This window comes from Pseudophryne corroboree, chromosome 5, assembly GCF_028390025.1.
Source record: "Pseudophryne corroboree isolate aPseCor3 chromosome 5, aPseCor3.hap2, whole genome shotgun sequence".
Lineage (NCBI taxonomy): Eukaryota > Metazoa > Chordata > Amphibia > Anura > Myobatrachidae > Pseudophryne > Pseudophryne corroboree.
The window spans coordinates 348314364-348327272 of NC_086448.1; the positions used below are offsets into that span (position 1 = coordinate 348314364).

Below are 12909 nucleotides of genomic sequence, written 5' to 3' on the forward strand. Positions count from 1 at the left end.
TTGTTAAGATAATGTACTTATATTATCTATGCAATGACTAAACTCTTTATTTGCCTTTTATCCAAATGTAATATACTGGTAGGCTTTGCTTAATACTCTTTTATTATCCAGTAATTCAGATTACCTTGAAAGGTCAAAATCTATTATCCTTAAGGAAATGAAAAAGGGCAACATTTGTAAGCTGTACACTGCATAAACAGTACACACAGTGCACATTTTCAATACTGGGCAAATCTGGTAGGCATATTTCCGTGGTCCACCTAGTAGTTAAACCTGGGATGGATTAGGTAGAGTGAGAGTAAGAAGCTATGTTCTTCATTAACAAAGTCTTCCCACTCAAAAACCTGTTCCCAAGAGCTAGAAACAATATGTGGATGTGTGCATGGTTTTTCATTGCTTATTCAATTACAGGTCTACTCTAACACATTATTTCCTGCTAATATCCCCTGACAGGGGCGCTCTCAAATCTTTTACCATAAACACATCTTTGACTACTTAAAGTTTTGCTAAGACCCCTCACACCTATTTTCTTTTAATTCATATACACGTCTCATACCTGTACTATTTTTTCAATACCCTAGCAATACATCTACTATATATAATTTAAAAATACTATACATTGTATATTCACTACTCCCATACACACTTCACAAAAGCGCGTCTGTTTTTTTATGACTGTTGGGAGGCCAGGAGAGCTCCAAATTCAGGGCTTTCCCGTACCTTTTGTGAGAGTTGGATAGGGTATATAGTAACACTACATTTCAGAACATCTGTAAATGAATAATTAATGGGTAAAAACAAGGTTATTATGGTGCTCTGTAGATCTTTAAAGGGTTTTATTTGTGTCCAATGGATAGCCTCATTTAGTGAACTTCCATTTGTGTGCTAAATAAAAAGAAGGCAAAATACATGGTTGACACTGTGAGTAAACAGTTGATGTTATGTAGACATGCAATTATAGCACTCGCCTTTTAAAAAAGTAATTGCGCCTTGGACTATATTTCACCATTGTTACCACTGGTTGACTATGCAACAATGTGATCTCTTTGGAATATGGACTATGATCCAGGGATCACCAAGAAAGGAGAGAAATAAAAGACAATAGTGCACACTGATTTCAACTTTGATTTTTCAATCAAACCGCTTTTGTAGAATATATGTATGGCTTGGCTATAGATCTCAGTGACCTTCAGCATGATTGCATTGTTAATAATACCACTGAATCTTGGTTTTTGCAAAGCAAAAAATGGAACAAAATGTGAAATAAGTCTGGAGGATTTTTAAATTCAATATAAATGTATCCTCTTAATGGGAAAATAAGATGAAGCTAACAAAACAGTTCGAATTTTAAAAAGTTAATACTGTATATATTTTTTAAATAATTAATGAATTAATATAAAAATAACAAGAGCTATAGATCCCATGTTTTACATAGTCGGTATATGCAATTTGATATACAAAAACTAAAATAAAAAAGAAATGATAATATAGTAGTAAAAATAGGAACACCATTATCTAGCTGAGCATTTAGCAGACTCCTACCCACCTCCACTTTGTGTGTATTTTTCACTACTGTATTATTTCTCTTTTCGTTCTGTGTTTTGCCTTGTAATAGCCACTCAGGACTCATTGGTTTTTATTACAATGCAATCACATTATGTCCACAGTGTATGCAATTCTAAGAAAAGGTAAATGGAGTAAGAAGGTGTTTTATTGGAAAATTCACCCATGTTGAAACTGTCTTGCATTTGTCTTGCGTTTTATCCCTTTCTTGGAGATCAGCAGCTCTCTTTCAGTCACAGGTTGTATAACAGTATTGCACAGACATTGTTGCATTGACTGCTGGTGGACAATGGTAAAATATTGTTCAAGGCACAATACGTTTTTAGAACTTATGAATACTATAATTGTATGTCTATGTAACATTAACTATGTACACACAGTGCACACTTTGCATTTTTCTTTGTATGCATATGAATATCATTATATCCACTAGATAACTAAATAAGGGTACTCATTTGATATAAGGAAAAATTATTTTCAGTCCGTATTATCAACATGGTTGGTTCTATGCAGCTTAATTGACCACCATTCTTTCTTGGTTGCAGCTTTGTTCCTTTTTTCACCACTTACACTTTTGGCGCACGCTACCACCAACTACCTACAGTATGTTATTAAGTATGTAAGAATATCAGTCTCTAGACTTCCCTGGTGGAAAGGATGGTCCTTAATTCAGAATCATATCAGGGGGTTAAAAATAATTACAGAAACTGAAAAGGAAAAAAAAGATATAGAGTGCTCTGTGTTTGATGTAAGGTGCATATAAATCATAAATACAGTAAGCAAACACTACATTGATTTATCTAATCATTTATATCACAAATTCATTATATTCATTTTATTGGTCATCCTAATAGCACTTATTCTACTTTTTGTTTTAAAAACTTTAGGGGACCTACAGTATATCAAACCTTTGAAAAGAGTGATGAAGTGGAGAAGCTGCGTTAAGCAGCAATCACCTATCATTTTATAGAATGTTGTTGATTGGTTGCAGTGGGCAACTTTTCCTCTTCTACACACTTTAGAAGGCTTTATACATCTTCCCCTTATGCTGCTTTTCTGCTATTCATAATGATGTTTCAGCAGTGACCTTACAAGGCTAACCATTTATTGCTGATGGTTGACTGGAAACTCTCAGAAACTGATCACATTGAATTGCAAAACACAACTGGAAAATAATTTGTATAATGATTCTCCTGTAATAAATACAGACTTTTCACCTTGCTCAACCTCCGAGATATCATCTGACCTAGAAGTGTTTAATTCCCATCACCTTGAACTTTTTCTAAGTTGTGCACACGATATGCTCTGTCCTTAGCCAGTAACAGAAAATATATAATTCAGGGCCTTCTTTTCCTTGTAAATGAACATGAAAACAAATAGCATTTGTAAATGAGTTACAAGGATATGCCATAAAGATTGCACCATAATATAATATAATACACCTTAGCATTAAATGTCAATCACACTTATTTCTGCATAAGATGAAACAATTATTCTCCAAGCCCTATTTAAAATTTTAGTGGGGTCCACTCTGAAGGCCAGTGCTCTGCTATACATAGGGGCCAGCTAACGTACATTAAAACCCTGTTTTGGCTTTCAAATCCAGAAGTGAAAGGCCAATAACAGTTTTCCTTCACATTCACTATCCCTGCACATAATTGGAAGAGCATAGCTCTGGCTTCTGGAGCAGATCACCTGCAGCTCCTACACTGTAACACTACAGTTCAGGTTTTAAGGATATCCATGCCTAAGACAGGTGACTTAATTAGTACCTCGGTCAGACTGATTTAGCCATCTGGACTCAAGCATGGATATCCTTAAAATCTGGACTGTAATGGCAGAATTTGATTAACTCTGTATTAAAGAATCTGAACATAACTACATTAATCAGGCTCATCTCACATCTGTGCATTTCCAGGCAATGCACATTTTAAACATGTGAAAAATTTTGGCAGGCAAGGGGATCATTCATCCTTTAGGCACTCTCTACTCCCTGTTATCATATGAATGCTGGTTTAAATCTAAAGCACTTTGAAAGCAGCATGTAGATGTATATGAGGGCATGAAGTTGTCTTTGGAGGAGTAATGGAGGTGAAATCAGGGGCTATAATGCTGTGCCAGCTAGACATGTCAGATTGGCATTATGAGGTAGGACATGATGTAAGAATAAACACAACTTTCTTCCATTTGAGAGTAATAAGTGCGCTTGATGTAGCTCCCCTGCAAGTTGCATGTGGGTCATACTTTACACTACAGCAGGGGTTCCCAAACGCGGTCCTCAAGGCACCCCAACAGTCCAGGTTTTAGGTATATCCATGGCTCAGCACATATGGTTAAATCAAATTGACTAAGGTGCTAATTAAGTCACCTGAGGCCAAGCATGGATACATTTAAAACCAGGACCGTTGGGGTTCCCTGAGGACCGCGTTTGGGAACCTCTGCACTACAGTATAGTTGTCTTACCCCAGCCAGCCTTTTGATGTGCTGCAAGATCATACCACTGTTTTCATTTTATTGTTTTCAGAACTTCATACTTTATTAATGCTTAATTAATATACAATTCAGGGACATTTATAAAGGTTTCAGAAAGCACAAGAAAGCAGTGTGACACCAACCACAGAGTGTGCAATCAATGCACAAGTAGCAATAAGGTGCTTTAGTATATAAGGCAGGGGTAAACACAGGATACTTAGTTATAATAATAATTCTATCTGAATAGGGGTAGTGGCATATAAGGCATGTGTCATCTGTGACGGTTACTAGTGGCAGTGGTGTATAGGGCAGCTCTCACCTGTGACGGTTATCAGTAACTGTGCCATTCAAAGCAGATGACACCTGGACTCTGCTCTCTCCGTGGGTACGTTGAGTAGCCATGCATGCATTACAGCTCTGATCAGAGCCCCGTACAGAACTCTGAGGGTGGTCCAATGAGCATAGACAAAGTTCTCTGTCTCACAAAATAAATAATAATAATAATAATAATTGTTGCAGCAGCTGTAGTGATGGATCAGCCTGGCAGTGGTGGTTCTGGGTACTCAGAACCAAGATTTGAACCCCCCCTCCCCTTCCTGTTGCACGTGTGCCACTGTCATAGTCTATTTAATAAGGGCAAAACTGGAACTAGTAGAGGTATCTCCTTCATCAGACTACTGTCCCCATTATTGTTAAAGAAAACTGCGACCAAGCCAAATTGTGCCAGGGTCCAAAAAGTTTAGCTAAGCCATTTACTGCCAGAGATAGTTCTACCAATCCTGCCCCAACAGCCTCCATGTTCCTTCCCTGTAGGCTATCATGATTTTTGTTTGCACAGACAGCATGCGCATTGTAAAAGAATATCGATATTTATTAATTTAATGCAACCTCCTTGCCGGACAGACACTTACCGGAGCCGTGTCACTGCATGGATTTTTCCTTAAATAGCCCCAAAAAATAATTCCATGTCATTGTGGTATGTGGTAATCAAGAATAATCATTTTTATGGCCTCACTGCTACCAGAAGTAAATATACTAGTTAATGCTTATAGTAGCATAGCAAATGGATGTGGAATTGACATTTACTGTTGATAAGATTCAGTAATGAGTGAAACAATTATAGGCAATGAAAGCTTTATAATTGGCTGCTGCTGCTGCTTGCATGTAATCTCTGTACCAAGGGGATGGTATCAGGATTCTGGCGCTTGGGATACCGGCAGGCAGAATACCGACGGGCATCCTGGCGCACAGGATCCCGACACATACCAGGTAACTAAGCCACCCCTTACCTCTCTAACCCTCCTTACCCGCAGCCTGACCCTAAACCCCCTCCCCCAGCCTAACCCTAACCCTTCCTGGTGGTGCCTAACCCTAACTCCCATTACCACAGCCTAAAACTAATGCTCCCTCCCCGCGTAGCCTAACCCTAACCCTCTTCCCCCACAGCCTAAGCCTAACCTCTCCCTGCAGTCATTTTATTCGGGATTCCTGCATTGCGATCCATGCCGATATCCCAGCGTCGGTATTCTGAGCAGTGTCGGGATTCCGTTACCGGTATTCGGACTGCCGGGATCCTGACTGGACCCCATACCTACATTGATTTATGTGTAGCCAGTAAATCTACTCATTTGTGTTACTTACACAACACTCATTTTGTAAATGGTGGAGGTGAAATCAGGGGCTATAATGCTGTGCCAGCTAGTAATGTCAGATTGGCATTATGAGGTAGGACATGATGTAAGAATAAACACAACTTTCTTCCATTTGAGTAATAAGTGCGCTTGATGTAGCTCCCCTGCAAGTTGCATGTGGGTCATACTTTACACTACAGCAGGGGTTCCCAAACGCGGTCCTCAAGGCACCCCAACAGTCCAGGTTTCAGGTATATCCATGGCTCAGCACATATGGTTAAATCAAATTGACTAAGGTGCTAATTAAGTCACCTGAGGCCAAGCATGGATACATTTAAAACCAGGACCGTTGGGGTTCCCTGAGGACCGCGTTTGGGAACCTCTGCACTACAGTATAGCTGTCTTACCCCAGCCAGCCTTTTGATGTGTTGCAAGATCGTACCACTGTTTTCATTTTATTGTTTTCAGAACTTCATACTTTATTAATGCTTAATTAATATACAATTCAGGGACATTTATAAAGGTTTCAGAAAGCACAAGAAAGCAGTGTGACACCAACCACAGAGTGTGCAATCAATGCACAAGTAGCAATAAGGTGCTTTAGTATATAAGGCAGGGGTAAACACAGGATACTTAGTTATAATAATAATTCTATCTGAATAGGGGTAGTGGCATATAAGGCATGTGTCATCTGTGACGTTACTAGTGGCAGTGGTGTATAGGGCAGCTCTCACCTGTGACGGTTATCAGTAACTGTGCCATTCAAAGCAGATGACACCTGGACTCTGCTCTCTCCGTGGGTACGTTGAGTAGCCATGCATGCATTACAGCTCTGATCAGAGCCCCGTACAGAACTCTGAGGGTGGTCCAATGAGCATAGACAAAGTTCTCTGTCTCACAAAATAAATAATAATAATAATAATAATAATAATTGTTGCAGCAGCTGTAGTGATGGATCAGCCTGGCAGTGGTGGTTCTGGGTACTCAGAACCAAGATTTGAACCCCCCCTCCCCTTCCTGTTGCACGTGTGCCACTGTCATAGTCTATTTAATAAGGGCAAAACTGGAACTAGTAGAGGTATCTCCTGCATCAGACTACTGTCCCCATTATTGTCAAAGAAAACTGCGACCAAGCCAAATTGTGCCAGGGTCCAAAAAGTTTAGCTAAGCCATTTACTGCCAGAGATAGTTCTACCAATCCTGCCCCAACAGCCTCCATGTTCCTTCCCTGTAGGCTATCATGATTTTTGTTTGCATTGTAAAAGAATATCGATATTTATTAATTTAATGCAACCTCCTTGCCGGACAGACACTTACCAGAGCCGTGTCACTGCATGGATTTTTCCTTAAATAGCCCCAAAAAATAATTCCATGTCACTGTGGTATGTGGTAATCAAGAATAATCATTTTTATGGCCTCACTGCTACCAGAAGTAAATATACTAGTTAATGCTTATAGTAGCATAGCAAATGGATGTGGAATTGACATTTACTGTTGATAAGATTCAGTAATGAGTGAAACAATTATAGGCAATGAAAGCTTTATAATTGGCTGCTGCTGCTGCTTGCATGTAATCTCTGTACCAAGGGGATGGTATCAGGATTCTGGCGCTTGGGATACCGGCAGGCAGAATACCGACAGGGGCATCCTGGCGCACAGGATCCCGACACATACCAGGTAACTAAGCCACCCCTTACCTCTCTAACCCTCCTTACCCGCAGCCTGACCCTAAACCCCCTCCCCCAGCCTAACCCTAACCCTTCCTGGTGGTGCCTAACCCTAACTCCCATTACCACAGCCTAAAACTAATGCTCCCTCTAACCCTCTTCCCCCGCAGCCTAAGCCTAACCTCTCCCTGCAGTCATTTTATTCGGGATTCCTGCATTGCGATCCATGCCGATATCCCAGCGTCGGTATTCCGAGCAGTGTCGGGATTCCGTTACCGGTATTCCGACTGCCGGGATCCTGACTGGACCCCATACCTACATTGATTTATGTATAGCCAGTAAATCTACTCATTTGTGTTACTTACACAACACTCATTTTGTAAAGTCGTTAATAAAGGGTAAACACCTGATATACTGTATAAGTATCACTATTATATAAGTATCTTCCATGTTGAAAAGAAACCTTTGATGTTTTAGACCTTTCTCTGCCTAAACACCTAATTGAAGCCCGTGGACGGGTGCAGTACATTGGGATTGTTTCTCTGCTTGCACAGTGTGACTTGTGAACATACTTGTACATTAATGTGCACATCAATAACTTTACTGGTGTCAATGAAGAACATTGTTGGGTTTGGAATTTAGAGGACTCTTTGCTACGTATTTGTTTTATCATTACTCTTATTTTCTGGCTAACTTCATTTAAGACACGTAGATTTGTAAGAACAAAATGTACTGTTCCTGTGGCCACAATCCCAGAGAAAACACTGAATGAAAAAGTGCCACCATCCCTGATGAAAGCCACAGGTCATAACTTCCCATGACGCAGCCTATGCATGTTACATTTCTTGGACACTACTCTCTGGACTTGTGGGAGGATTAGATTGCTCCCAGCTTCTGCGTGTTTCTCCTCTGTGACTTATTGCTCATTTCTGACAGTTTCTTCCTTCCCTACATGCCTGTGTAAGGTTGATTCTTTTGTTTCAGTTCCTGTTACTCATACCACTGTGTTTTTTGGAATGTTCTGACTTCAGAACTAAAGCCCAACTAACCATCAGTGGTTTGCTGTGAAATGTTTGTGTTGTGATTGCATTGCATGTGTGTGTTTTCCTGAGGGCAGAGTGGTAGCATTGGCCTGATCTGACCCTTGCAGTTGTGCTTACTCATTCTGCATTTTTTTTTTCTGTTTCTGTTCTCTACAGTTTACTGCTGTGCATCATTCCCTTCACATACCAAGCGCTGCTGAACAGACACTTTCCATATGGCTGTCACTCATTTCACGTCGCACCTGATCTCCGCTGTTTCTATCCTTTTCTTTCAGATTGGTGGACTTCAGAGCATCACATGGAATGAATGTGTCCTTTCTTTATTTGTATTGCGTTCTCCTATCTCTTGTTTTCAAGACACACATTTCAATTGTACTGTATATTCTATTTTTTTTTTAAACTACAGAATATGTGCATAGAAATCATTTCTGGATTGGTCTCCACACTGTAAACGTTTCAAAGTTACAGTGACTAAGTCAAGTTATTGCCAACGTACATATGACTGCCAACTATTATTTTATTTACTGGTGACAGCATGTTTCATTTATCTTCCAGGAATTTTCTTCTAAAAAAACAATAAATACTCTTGATTGAAGTTAATTAGATCTGTTTTCACAGCAACACGTGATGTTTTCTGCTAAAATACAGTAAATGCTTTAGGTAATGTGTTTAACTGCAGAGTACTGCCCTGCATTAAGCAAATGAAATATTCAAAACTGTTCCATAGAATATTCATCTGTTCCTGTATTTGTGGGCGGAATTTTATCAGGTCTCTCCAGTGAGAGGTGCTCTCTCCTGGGCACTTTAAACATCACACTTAAATTATATTTTCTAGTCGACAATATAGACCGACTAGTTGTTCATTAATCTCTTTGAGTAAAATAAAGACAATGGGGGAAATGTACTAAATGGCATGTTTGCAAAACTACTGGGATCCACTAAACCACAAAAAAACCTTCAAGATTTTTCCATTACAAGGAAATAGATGTACAGAACAGATTTAGCAAGTGACATTTTTTAAAACTGCAGCAAAAACAATCAAAGAAATGAGTTGCCTGTGAGAGGCATGTTTGTGTACAGTGCTGCATGTATGGATCCCTTCAATCCGTGCAGCCCTGCCTTGTGTTTTTTAGGTATACAAAAAACAGCGTGGGGTCAACCTCCATTGTAAACCAGAACAAGTGTCTCAGTGTAGGTTGGAAGTGCAAAAATCAGGGGGGCAAAGAGGTTGGGTGCCTCCAGAATTTCCATTACCAACACTAGGCATTACCAGTAGGTTAGAGATGGCCATGGTTTGCTACCGATGGTCGTTGGCTTTACCATTGATGTCAGAGAATCGATGGTTGTTCATCATTGATAGCACAAGGGCAGAGATGTTTTTTTTTCTTGTCTCAGCGCCAAGTATATGACTAGTTTCCCATCTGTAGTTTCATGCCATCATGCCATTTCAAGCACTGAAGTCACTATTGAGGGAGACCATTGATGGACCCTGCATAATGGGCCTGACCTGCGGCCATAGTTGCAAAGTACCAATTTTCCTGCGACATAGAACACAGAACGGCAACAGACTGTCAGTCATTGAGAGTATGCTGCCATCTGGAGGGTGGGGAGGGGGCAACGACGGCCTCCATTTATCAAAATGTAGGCATGTTGCCGCCGTTTAGGGGGTGGAAAGGGGTCAAGGATCTCCGCCATCGGTCAGAGATTTTCTGGCCTCTGCGGCGGGTGGCTACCGCAAGCCGCCCGATTGTGGGAGAGAGATCCGATGCTGCGTACTGGGAAGCAGGTCAGATCAATACTGCAGCAGGTGGCGTCTGATTGTAATAGACACCTCCTGTTGCTTTACCAGACAGCGCTATCCTTCCAAAGAAGCAGCAGTGATAACAACTCCATCCACATCTGACCGATCCCCCTCCCAATGCCAAACAACCAAAGTCTGATCAACATAGGACTGTATTCTCTAGGGAGATTCGTCCATGAAAACACAATGCTCTTCCCACCCAGAAGAAACTAGCCGCATGCTGATAGCACTAGGACTCATTACAACACCCCTGGGTGGTGGGTGATGGGGTAAAATATATTGTTAAATATTAGAACATATATTTTTCTACATCAAGCCCTGTCATGACCAATTTGAATGACTGTCAGGTCATGCTGGCATTTGTAGAACCAATTGCTAGCATTTATCGCATCCAGGGTTTGATGAGACCTGCAGAGCATCTATTAATAAAATAAAATGAAAAAAGTCACTACATGGACACCAAAGGCTAAAAGTAATAGGGTACGATTTCAGAAAATGTGCAATTTTTAGAGCAAATTTGCATGTTTTCTGAAAATCGCATATGTAATAGGATGCGATTTTTTCACATGCACATAAAACCTTACCAAAAATTGCCAGAATAATAGATCAAGTTTAGACTGGCGATTTTTGGAGAAGACATGCACAGATCAGTGACATCCGTGCATGCTGCTGTCTGTAAAAGTAAAGAAAGTGTTAAAATATTTAAAAAAAAACGACGTGCAGGTCCCCCCAAAAGCATAACCAGCCTTGAGCTCTTTGAGCCGGTCCTGGTTGCAAAAATACAGGGAAAAAATTGATAGGGGTTCCCCGTATTTAAACAACCAGCACTGGACTCTTGGACCAGTCCTGATTCCAAAAATACGGGGGGACAAAAGAAGTAGGGGGTCCCCTATATTTTTTAAACCAGCACCGGGCTCCACTAGCCAGGGAGGTAATGCCGCAGCCGGGGGGGCACTTTTTTTGTCCCTGCGGCCAAAGCATCACTCCCCCCAACTAGTTATCCCTGCCCGGGCTTCCCTGGGGGAGTGGGGACCACTTAAATCAATGGGTCCCTCCCTCCAGGCACCCAATGGCCAGGGGTGAAGCCTGAGGCTGTCCTCATCTGTGGGTGGTGCATGGGGTGCGGACAGCCAAAATTGTGTAAAAATATAGAATATTGGGGGTAATTCAGAGTTGATCGCAGCAGCGAATTTGTTAGCAGTTGAGAAAAACCATGTGCACTGCAGGGGGCAGTGGCGGAACTACCGCCACTGCAAGCTGTGCCTTGCAGAATGCTGGGAAGCGCATCCCAGCATTCACAGTGGCGGAGGACAGCCTATGGTGAAGGAGAAGGACAGCTGCATCAGCACTTCCACCAATTACACAGCGCTGCTGCGGCTCCCTCCTCCACCTCTCTCCTCCTCCTTCACCCCTGCCCGGGATCTGCCAGAAGCTGCTGCACCGAGGAGCCTGTGCCAGTGAAGACAGTAAGTATAATCTATTCTTTCTTTTTTTCTTTCTTCCATAATGTGTAAAAAGGGGGACGCTGTCTGCCGTAATGTGTAAAAAAGGGGACTCTGTCTGCCGTAATGTGTAAAAAGGGGAATCTGTCTGCCGTAATGTGTAAAAAGGGTACGCTGTCTGCCGTAATGTGTAAAAAGGGTATGCTGTCTGCCGTAATGTGTAAAAAGGGGATGCTGTCTGTCGTAATGTGTAAAAGGTGGACGCTGTCTGCCGTAATGTGTAAAAAGGGGACGCTGTCTGCCGTAATGTGTAAAAAGGGGACGCTGTCTGCCGTAATGTGTGAAAGGTGGACGCTGTCTGCCGTAATATGTAAAAAGGGGGAATCTGTCCGCCGTAAGGTGTAAAAGGGGCTCTACCTGGTGTAGTGGTGCTACTGTGCAGCGTAATTTGAATAATGTAGACTACTGTGCACCGTTATATTAATTGGTATTATTTTGTGGCCACAACCCTTCCCCATGAAGCCACGCCCCTATTTCTCTAACGTCCTAGAGGATGCTGGGGACTCCGTAAGGACCATGGGGATAGACGGGCTCCGCAGGAGACATGGGCACTTTAAGAAAGACTTTAGGTCTGGGTGTGCACTGGCTCCTCCCTCTATGCCCCTCCTCTAGACCTCAGTTTGATACTGTGCCCAGAGGAGATGGGTGCACTTCAGGGAGCTCTCCTGAGCTTCCTGACAGAAAGTATATTTGTTAGGTTTTTTATTTTCAGGGAGCCTGCTGGCAACAGACTCCCTGCATCGAGGGACTGAGGGGAGAGAAGCAGACCTACTTCTGTGAGTTTCAAGGCTCTGCTTCTTAGGCTACTGGACACCATTAGCTCCAGAGGAATTGGTACGCAGGTCTCAACCTCGCCGTCCGTCCCAGAGCCGCGCCGCCGTCCCCCTCGCAGAGCCGGAAGATAGAAGACGGGTGAGTATGAGAAGAAAAGAAGACTTCAGAGGCGGCAGAAGATTTCATGATCTTCACTGAGGTAACGCACAGCACTGCAGCTGTGCGCCATTGCTCCCATACATCTCACACACGGCAGTCACTGTAAGGGCGCAGGGGGGGGGGCGCCCTGGGCAGCATATAGACCTCTTTTGGCAAAAATAAGTATATGTACAGCTTGGCACTGTACATATATAAGAGCCCCCGCCAAATTTTGAGATTTTCAGCGGGACAGAAGCCCGCCGCCGAGGGGGCGGGGCTTCTCCCTCAGCACTCACAGCGCCATTTTTTCTCCACAGC

At 42.1% G+C, this 12909-nt stretch overlaps 1 protein-coding gene across 5 annotated transcripts in view; it reads left to right on the plus strand.

The window, feature by feature from the left end:
* The window catches only part of COBL (cordon-bleu WH2 repeat protein), a 952910-nt gene that overhangs the window by 746563 nt on the left and 193438 nt on the right, over window positions 1-12909 (plus strand). The window lies entirely within an intron of this gene.